The following is a 10,911-nucleotide window of genomic DNA, read 5'->3' as shown; positions in this document are numbered from 1 at the left end:
AAGGAAGACAATTACTCTACACTTTTATGTCTGCCTAAGAAGGATCATAAACTTTCCAACTTCCAGCCTTTCTAGCTAAGTACAGTGAGTTGGTATTCTGATGATTTGGTCAGAAGCCCATTTTGACCTAAATCAAGTCAATAACATATTCTAGCACCTTCACCATCACACTTTTATAAGGAGAACCTAATACAAAAATTAGCTAGGCATGGTGGCACATGCCTGTAGTCCCAGCTTCTTGGGAGGCTGAGGTAGGAGGACTGCTTGAGCCTGGGAGGTCAAGGCTGCAGTGAGCCCAGATCACGCCACTGTCCTCCAACCTGGGTGACAGAGAGAGATCCTGTCTCCAAAAAGAAACAAAACAAAACAAAACAAAAAAACAGAAGAAGAAGAAGAAGAACCTGACATACACTGAACTATTTTGATACAATAGTGAAGAAATTATGACGCAAACTAAAACAGATGTCACATAACATTCAAAATGTGTTTACCTTTGCTCCATTCCTGGCCTCAGAATGAGGCTTTGGGAGTTGAGCTGTGTGGTCCTGTGGTGTCTGCTACATACATTACTTGAATTTTTTTAAAACCCTTTGGTGGGGGGATTGGATGGGAGGCTGGAAAGCTGGGCCTTTAGGGGAAAGTAAGGGTAATTGTTTAAAGAATATTGAGATGCAGCAACTCCTTCTTCCCAAGGCTCATGATGGGGTGGGTATTAACAGCAAGGGATCATGCCTTTCCAAAGAAATCTCTTCACAAATCTCTTCAAAATGGAGTATGTCCCTTTCCATACCCTGATTCCTTTTTTATGTTCTCAAACTAGGTGGGAGATTTTTTAAGTCATGGAACAGATTTTTAAACATTTTCTTTAAATATTTGTATATGACGACCTGGCTTTGTAATTTCACATTTATAATATCTTATGCCTTCATCGAAACTTCAATTTAAACATCCTGTTTTATATATAAATTAAAAAATAGAATTACAGGGAAATAAAAGCAAATACATAAACATAGGAGGAGATTCTAACACATTTTTTTAAAAAAAGACACCAAGTAGACAACATCAATAAATACATATCAAATATTTAGAAATAAACCTAATGAAATATGCACAAATTTTTCATAGGAAAAGTTAAAATCTGTACTGAAAGATACAGAACAAAAGGCAAATGTAAACAAATGTTTATGTTTCTGGATGAGAAAACAGCACTGTAAAGATGTCAATTATCCCCCAAATTAGCCTACAAATTCAATGCAATCCCAACTGAAACTTCAGCAGGATTTTCAGGAAACTGTTCTAAATTGGCAAAGGAAAAGTCAAGGCACTCAAAAGCTTAAACAATTTTAAAAGAGAACACAGGTATGTGTGTGTGAGAAAGGTTTGCTTGCCCTGCTAGCCAAAAAGTATTGAAGGTTCTAGAATTCAAAACAATGTGATGTCATCACTGGAGAAGAGAAATAAACCATGAAATGGAGTAGAGGGCCCAGACATGGATCCATACTCATGTGGGACCCAGTGGACAGTAGAGGAGGCATCCAAGCTCAGTAAGGAAAGGAGCAACTATTCAGAAGAAAGGCTGGGAAAACTGGAACACCTTTTGGAAAAAAATAAAATTAGATCACAACCTTATATAACCAGAAAAATAGATTTTAGATCACTGAAAGCAAATATAACTTTTAAATGATTAGAAAAGTATGTAGAAATGTATCTCTGTGATTTGGCGATGGGTGAACTTCCTAAACAAGATATAAAAACTAAAACTGCAAAGGAAAAGATCAATATATTTGGTAATATTAAAATTTAAAACTTCTGTGTAACAAAGGATACTGTAAACAAGCCTAAAGGACAAGTGGCAGTCCATGATAGCACATTTGCAACAAATAACAAGTGAAGGATTCACTTTCAAATATACAAATAGATCTCACAAATGTAAAGAAAAGACAGTATAGAAATATGGCCAAAAGAGAGGAGCAGGCAATTCACAGAAGAGGAAACCAAAACAGTAAATAAAAACATAAAAGATCCTCAAACTTCTAGTAACTATGAAGAATAAAATTAAAACTAATTTATGTTTTTTTTTTCACTAATTGGAGTGACAAAACTTTAAAACATTGTTATTACAAATGTTGGAAAAACATGGCAGCTATGGACTACCTATTTATACAGTATTTTTGGAAAACAATTTGATGTCAATGATCATTTTAAATATTCCTACCCTTCAATCCTCAGCAAGAATCATCCATTCCAAAAGTTTCTATTTACTTTCTTGTCCAAACCAGGACATTCCTTGAAAAACTGCAGTCTCTGCTATCTCAATTTCTGTGACATACTTCAGGCCCATGGAACTTTCAACATTCTTCCTTACCAGTCCCCACCCTGTCCCAGGGCCTTGGAAAGCAGAGGACTGTCTCTGGACTTCCTTTACCCCACACGCAAAACACTTTTGTCTGCAGGACTGCTACGCCCTAATAGCCTAGAGACTACTCCTGTTGTTTGCTGCTTGGAAGGATAGCCTGAGTTCTCTTGCTCAGGCCCTAAACATTAAGGGGAATTATATCTGGTCATTAGTTACCCCAGCTCTAGACTAAGCAGGAACAGGGCACTTACACCACTGCCACTCTACATCTCCACCCCAAATTCTTCTCTCTTCCCAGCTCATAAGAATTTTCTAGTCTGTTATTGTCTTGTTTTTTTTTTTTTTCTGGTTTCTTTTTGTGTGTGTATCCAAGGCCTGGACCATACCTCTTGAATTTAGAGGTTAAAAATATGATACTTTATTCACTGAATTATCTCAACCACTCTCTTACAGGGTGTGGTGGTTTTAAAATATGTTCATAATTTAATTGACATCCCTCCCTTCAAGTGGTAGAACGAAATTTATCTCCCTTTGAGTATGGACTGAACTTAGTACCTTGCTTCTAATGACTAGAATAGAGTGGAAGTGACACTATGTACTTGGGAGATGTTATAGTCTGTTTCATTCTGCTATAACAGAATACCTGAGACTGGGTAATTTATAAAGAACAGAAATTTATTTCTCACAGCTCTGGAGGCCTGGAAGATCAAGGCACTGGCAGATTTGGTGTCTGGTAAGAGCCTGGTCTCTGCTTCAAAGATGGCACCTTGAACACCTCTCTGGAGGATGTAGTGTTATTCCTCACACAGCAGAAGTGTGGAAGAGACAGAACCCATTTCCACAAGCCCTTTTTATAGCAGCATTAATTCCTTCATGAGGGTGTGGACTTCATGACCCAATTCCTCCTAAAAGGCCCCACCTACCAACACTATTGCATTGGGGATTAAGTTTCTAACATGTGAATTTTGAAACACACTTTCAAACCATAGCAGGAAAGTAGGTCATAAAAGGTATTGCAACTTCCTGCTCACTCTCTTTTAGATCATTCATGCACAGGCAGGCTGGAGGCCATAATGTGAGGTCACTTAAGCAGCCTATGGTAAGGCCCATGTAATGAGGAACCGAAGCCTACTGCCAACAACCATGTGAGTGAGCCATCCTAGAAGCAGATGCTCCAACCTATGTCCACCCCAGCTGACACCCTGAGAGTAACAACGTGAGAGACTCTGAGCCGTCACTACCCAGATGAGCTTACCCACAGAAACTGTAAACTAATAAATATTTGTTGTTTTAAGCTACTATGTTCTGGAGTAACTTGTTACACAGAAATAGACAACTGATACACTGAGGGAATTGGCAGCATCTTGTCTCATGTCCAGAATGGGGGTAATCAAAGATGGAAGAAAAGAACATCCAGGTTAATCTTTGTTAGGAGCTGAGTTGTGTCCCCACAAGATTGATATGTTGAAGTCCTAACCCTCAATACCTCAGAATGCGGCTGTATTTGGAGACAGTGTCTTTAAGAGGTAATTGAGATTAAAGGAGGTCATTGGAGAGGGCCCTAGTTCAATGACTCATGTCTTTATAAAAAGGGATTAGGATACAGACATGCATAGAGGAAAAGACCAAGGAGAGAGGCCTCACAGTGAAACCAAACCTGCCAGTACTTTGATCTCAGACTTCTAGCCTCCAGAACTGTAAGGAGTTAAAGTTCTGTTGATTAGGCCACCCAGTCTGTGGTGTTTGTTATAGCAGCCCTAGCAGACTAATACAGTATTCCAAATTATTATTATATTATGTTCTCCCATTAGTGAAGATTTGCCTCTTAATGTAAAAAAACACACTCATATGGAAGCTCCAAACTCCCTTCCAAACAGGCAGAAATTAGGACTCTGTCTAAAACTGTACTGTCCAATACAGTAGCCACTTGCCATATGTGACTACTGAAAACTTGAAATGTGGACAATGTGATAAAGAAACTATATTTTAAATTTTAATGAAATTTAATTTTAATTTAAAATTGATACCCAGTTCAGTTATGGGAAAACTTTTGTGTTGAAACAGCTTGGACCTGTGAATCTATTTTTTTCAGCTATAAATGTTAGGAAATCTAAATATATACGAAGTATTTCTGATGAAATTTAGCATTTGAATTGAGATGTGCTGTCAGTACAAAATACATATTGGATTTCAAAGCCTTCAGGGAAAAAAATAAAAAGGCCCAGGTGCAGTGGCTCACACTTGTAATCCCAGCACTTTGAGAGGTTAAGGTGGGTGGCTCACTTAGGCCAGGAGTTTGAGACCAGCCTGGAAAACATGGCAAAACCCTGTCTCTACGAACAAACAAACAAAAAAAAATACAAAAAAATTAGTCAGGAACAATGGCATGCACCAGTAGTCCCAGCTACCTGGGAGGCTGAGGTGAGCAGATGCCTGAGCCCAGGAGGTAAAGGCTGCAATGAGCTGTGATCATGCCACTGTAATCCAGCCTGGGTGACAGAGCAACACACAGTCTCAAAAAATAAAATAAAATATCTCCTTAACAATTTTTATGTTGACTGTATGTTGAAACAATATTTTAGATAAATTGGGCTAAATAAAACATATTCTTTAAATTAATTTCAGCTATTTTTTTCCATTTTTGAAACATAGCTACTAGAAAATTTAAAATTGTATGTGTGGCTCACATTATATTTCTATATTTTTCTGATTGGTCAAAGATTGCCCCACAGGGCATTAATTCTTCCACACCCACACTTAAGAATTGTATTACTTGGCTCTTCTGGGCAGTGGCATAGAAGTATAGCCCTTAATGTAGGTCCAAAAGTAGAGAACAAAGCCAGGACCATGTTTAGCCAGATTCTGCAAGATACAGGCAGAGGGTCAGAAGGCAGAAATGAGGAGTCAGAGCTGAAGTTCAACGTAGAGAATCTCCTGGCCTTGACTAGAACATAGGCTGAGCTATAGACCCTGGTGCAGAAAGAGTTGAAGCTGCTCCTCAGAGTACATAGAGGAGGCATAGTCCAACTGCCCAACTGCTACTGGAGAAGCCACTGCCCAGCTGCAGTTCATTTACTCATGCACTGGCAAATACCCTCCATGCAGCTGATGTATATCCACCCAGTCTGGTATGGTAAGGAGGCAGCAGATGGAACTCTTCATTGAGCAAGAGGCCTAGGCTTGGAGATGGTACAACTGAAAGAATCTAGGAAGGGGTGGCATAACTGGATGTGGTATGTCCTATGAACTGTCAATTTCATTTAGAGGCATACACCCTAAAGAGATCTTCATTCATATGTATGAAGAAACATGTTCATTATAATATTGTTTATAATAAAGAAGAGTTAAAAGCATTTGTCTATCAATAGGCAAATGGGTAAATAAATTGTGGTATATTTATATAATGAATACTGTCCAACAGTTCAAACAAATTAATCAAATGGAACTTTTAGAACTAAAACCTGTGATAACTGATTTTAAAAAAATTAGCCAGGTATGGTGGTACATGTCTGTAGTTCCATCTACTCAAGAGGCTGAGGTGGAAGTAGGACGATCACTTGAGACCAGGAGGTTGAGGCTGCAGTGAGCTATTATTGTGCCACTGCACTCCAGCCTGGGTGACAGAGTGAGACCCTGTCTCATGAAAAAACAAAACAAAACAAACAAACAAATAAACAAGAAACACCTCACTGGATAGACTCAATAGCAAATTGGTAATTGAATTTGAAGATAGTCCCAGAAGGAGATGGGACTTCAAAAAAAAAAAAAAAAAAAAGAAAGAAAGAAAGAAAGAAAAGAAAAGAAAAAAAAGAAAGAATGGCTAATAACTTCCCAAATTTGACGAAAGACATAAACCTACAAATTCAAGAAAGTAAGAGAATCCTCAATAGAAAAACAAACAAACAAAGCAAGCTACATTCAGGCATATCATAAGCCAATTGCTGTAATCTGAAGACAAAAAATCTCAAAAGCTGCCAGAAGAGAACAGCATATTACCGAGAGGGGACAACTCAAATGACTATAGATTTCTCATCAGAAACTGTGGAGCCACAAGGAAGTTACATGGCATTTTTTAAAATTCTGAAAGAAAAGACCTGTCAACCCAGAATTCTAGACTCAGTGAAAGTGTCCCTCAGGATTGAAGGTAAAATAAACTTTCTCAGATAAAGGAAAACTAAGAGAATTCAGAGCCAGCGTATCCTTTCCAACAGATTTGCTAAAGGAATTCCTTCAGGCAGAAGAGAAATGATACAAGAAAGAGACTTTGAACATCAGGAATGAAGTAAGGGCTACAGAAATGATTTATACTGGTTAAATATAATAGACTATTATTCTCTTGCATTTTTAAAAATATGTTTGATGGTTGAAAGCATAAGTCATAACACTATCTGATAGGATTTTCAATGGATGTCTTCTTGCCCATTTTTCTTCCCCTTCCCAAATTTAAATAGTCAGGTCTGGAGCCTTCTACCCTAAAGGTTATGAACCTCATCTCCTTTTCTTTCACCCACCCTAAGTTATACCACTTTTTAATAATTTAATATTTTAAAAACTTTTAAATATTCCCAAATATAACTTACATGTTAAGTATATTAAGCAATTTCTCCACTATAATTTTTTTGAAACAAGGTCTCACTCTGTTACCCAGGCTGGAGTGCAGTGGTATGATAATGGCCCACTGCAGCTTCAACCTCCCCAGGCCCAGGTGATCCTCCCACATCAGCATCCTGAGTAGCTGGGACTACAGTCATGCATCACCATGCCTGGTTAATTTTCATATTTTTTGTAGAGATGGGGATTTACCAAGTAATACATGACAACTATAGCATATATTAGAGAGGGTAAGGGGTCCTATAAGGTGTTAAGTTTTCTATATTCCAATTAAGGTGATAAAATAACTGTAAATAGATAGTGAAAAACTATATATTTTTTAATCTCTACAGCAACCACCAAGAAAAGTATACAAAGAAATATAATGAAAATCATGATTGATAAATGCAATATTTTTAAAATATTCAAATAACTCAAAAGAAGACAAGAAAGGAGAAACAGAAGCAAAACACAGCAGGAGCACACAAAAAAATTTACAATGTGAGACATCTAAATCCAAATATATCAGTACTATGAGTACATTATAAAGAATGAGATAAATCTATATCCACTAATATAGAAAAATCTCTGTGATGTATTGTTATGCAAAAATCAAGTTACAGAACAAAACACCCATTATAATACCAGTTAAGTTTTTGATATATTTCTATGTGTTCATGCACATTTGATTTCTAGCTCAATGAAAATGTATTAGGAAAGGTCTGGAAGTATACTCAAAGTTAAAATTGTTCTTGAAAGGTCACTGCAATTAAGGAGAAGTAACAGAGTCAAAAAGGACTTTTTCTGTATAATTTTAATTTCTACGATGAGAATGTATTTATGTCTTACTTTGTCATTAAAAATAAAAGCAATGAAATTACTTTTAAAAGAACATATTGTTCACCATGTGCTGGTGATACTGCCATCTGGGAATTAAACATTTTTAGGTCCCCTGACTGAGGATCATACTCTTCCGTTTTCAGCAGAATTTGTCAAATGAAGTTATTAGTGTTTCGATCTATTTCCTATCTATACCTTTTGTCTTCTATGCGCATTTTTCTTCCCCTTCCCAAATTTGAATCCTCAGGTCTGGAGCCCTCTAACCCTAAAGGTTATGAATCTGATCTCCCTTTCTTTCACCCACCCTACATCATATCACTTTTTGATAATTTAATATTTTAAAAACTTTAAAATATTCCCAGGTATAACTTATATGTTAAGTATATTAAGCAGTTTCTCCACTACCAGTTTTTTTTAAAACAGGGTCTCACTCTGTTGCCCAGGCTGGAGTGCAGTAGTGTGACCATGGTTCACTGCAGCCTTGACCACTCCAGCCTCCTGAGTAGCTGGGACTACAGTCATGTGCCATCATACGTGGCTAATTTTTTAATTTTCTGTAGAGATGGGTTTTCACCATCCTGCTTCTGGACTCAAGCAATTCTGCCAAGGCCTCCCAAAGTTCTGGGATTATAGGCACTAGCCACCATGCCCAGTTTCCACTACCATTGTTTAAAGTAGCTATGGAGGACTGTTTTTCAAATTGCAGGTCTCAATCATTAGTGGGTCATAAAACTAATGTTGTGGATTTCAATTAACTTTTTAGAAAATGTGTTCCATGCATTTTAAAAAGCTTTTTTAGAGCAGTTTCAGGTTTACAGCAAAATTAGGAGAAAGATACAGAGATTTTCCATATATCCACAGTCCCTGTACCTGCATAGCTTCCCCTATTATCAACATTCCCCATCAAAGAAATACAGTTGTTATAATTGATGATCCTACATTGACAAATCTTAATTACCCAAAGTCCATAGTTTGCATTAGAGTTCATTCTTGGTGTTGTATGTTCTATGGCTGTTTACAAATGTATAATGACATTTATTCATCATTAAAGTACCTGCAAATCTCATTCTGTTATTCTTCACTTTATTGCACTTTGCAGATACTGCATTTTTTTACAAATTGAAGGTTTGTGGCAAACTTGCATCAAGCAAATCTATTGGCACCATTTTCCCAAGAGCATGTGCTCATTTCGTGTCTTTGCACCACATTTTGGTGATTCTCACAATATTTCAAACTTTTTCATTATTATTATTATATTCATTATGGTGATCTGTGATGTTACTATTGCAATTGTTTTGCAGTACCACAAACTGAGCCCATATAAAATGGTGAACTTAATCTATACATGCTATATATCTTGACTGCTCCACTGAACAGCCTTGTCTCTCCCTCTCTTCAGACCTCCCTATTCTCTGAGACATTACGATATTAAAATTAAGCCAACTAATAGCCCTGCAATGACCTCTCAGTGTTCAAGTGAAAGGAAGAGTCACACATCTCTCACTTTAAATCAAAAGCTGGACACGATTAAGCTTAGTAAGGAAGGTACATTGAAAGCCAAGATAGACTAAAAGCTAGGCCTTCCATCAAACAGTTAGCCAAGTCGTGAATGCAAAGGAGAAGTTATTGAAGGAAATTAAAAGTGCTATTTCAGTGAACACAGGAATGATAAGAAAGCAAAACAGCCTTATTGCTGATATGGAGAAAGTTCTAGTGGTCTGAATAGAAGATCAAACCAGCCACAACATTCTCTTAAGACAAAGCCTAATCCTGAGTGAGCAAGGACCTAATTATCTTCAATTAAAGAGAATTATGGCACCTAAGAGAGGTGAGGAAGCTTCAGTGGAAAAGTTCGAAGCTAGCAGAAGTTGGTCCATGAGGTTTAAGGAAAGAAGCCATCTCCAGAACACAAAAGTACAAGATGAAGTAGAAAGTGCTGATGTAGAAGCTGCAGCAAGTTATCCAGAAGATCTAGCTAAGATCATTAATGAAGGTGGTTACACCAAACATAAGATTTTCAATGTAGACAAAACAGCCTTCTATTGGAAGAAAATGTCATCTAGGACTTTCATAGCTAGACAGAAGTGAGTGCCTGGCTTCAAAGATTTGAAGGACAGGCTGGCTTTCTAATTAGGAGCTAATGCAGCTAGTGACTTTAAGTTGAAGCCAGTGCTCATTTACAATTCCAAAAATCCTAAGTTCCACAAGTATTATGCCTGTGCCTTACATAAAAGGAAAAACAAAGCCTGCATGACAACACATCTGTTTACAGCATGGTTTACTGAATATTTTATGTCCACTATTGAGACCTACTCCTCAGAAAAAAAAGTTTCCTTTTGAAATATGACTGCTCATTAACTATCACAAGGACAGAAAACCAAACACCGCATGTTCTCACTCATAGGTGGGGATCGAACAATGAGAACACTTGGTTACAGGGTGGGGAACATCACACACCAGGGCCTGTCATGGAATGGGGGGTGGGGGGAGGGATAGCATTGGGAGAAATACCTAATGTAAATGACGGGTTGATGGGTGTAGCAGGCCAGCATGGCACATGTATACCTATGTAATGAGCCTGCACATTGTGCACATATACCCTAGAGCTTAAAGTGTATATATATATGAAGGTGTAACCACCTTCATTAATGATCTTAGCTAGATCTTCTGGATAACTTGCTGCAGCTTCTACATCAGCACTTTCTACTTCATCTTGTACTTTTGTGTTCTGGAGATGGCTTCTTTCCTTAAACCTCATGGACCAACTTCTGCTAGCTTCGAACTTTTCCACTGAAGCTTCCTCACCTCTCTTAGGTGCCATAATTCTCTTTAATTGAAGATAATTAGGTCCTTGCTCACTCAGGATTTCTTTTTTTATATATATATATATATAAAAAGAAATAACCCAATACACGGGGATCTCCATTGCCCATCCCCTCCTCTAAGCTAATTATCTGTAGGCCATTGCCATATTAGAAATACAGCATCTTTTGTTATCATTCATGTTGATATTATTGAAAGCAAATAAAATGGAATTTTACATGCTTTTCTTCACATGCCAAAAAAAAAAGAAATATGACTGCTCATTGACAATGCAGCGGGTCACCCAAGATCTCTGATAGACA

At 37.4% G+C, this 10,911-nt stretch overlaps 1 long non-coding RNA gene across 1 annotated transcript in view; it reads right to left on the bottom strand.

Moving 5' to 3' along the window:
* Window positions 1-1,026: 1,026 nt before the first annotated feature.
* The window catches only part of LOC126958831 (uncharacterized), a 32,261-nt gene continuing 22,376 nt past the window's right edge, over window positions 1,027-10,911 (bottom strand). The window contains exon 4 of the long non-coding RNA XR_007727312.1: window positions 1,027-1,594. This is a non-coding gene — a long non-coding RNA (uncharacterized LOC126958831). The remainder of the gene's footprint in view (window positions 1,595-10,911) is intronic.

Source organism: Macaca thibetana, chromosome 7, assembly GCF_024542745.1.
Source record: "Macaca thibetana thibetana isolate TM-01 chromosome 7, ASM2454274v1, whole genome shotgun sequence".
Classification (NCBI taxonomy): domain Eukaryota; kingdom Metazoa; phylum Chordata; class Mammalia; order Primates; family Cercopithecidae; genus Macaca; species Macaca thibetana.
This window is presented reverse-complemented; position numbering and strand designations above follow the sequence as displayed.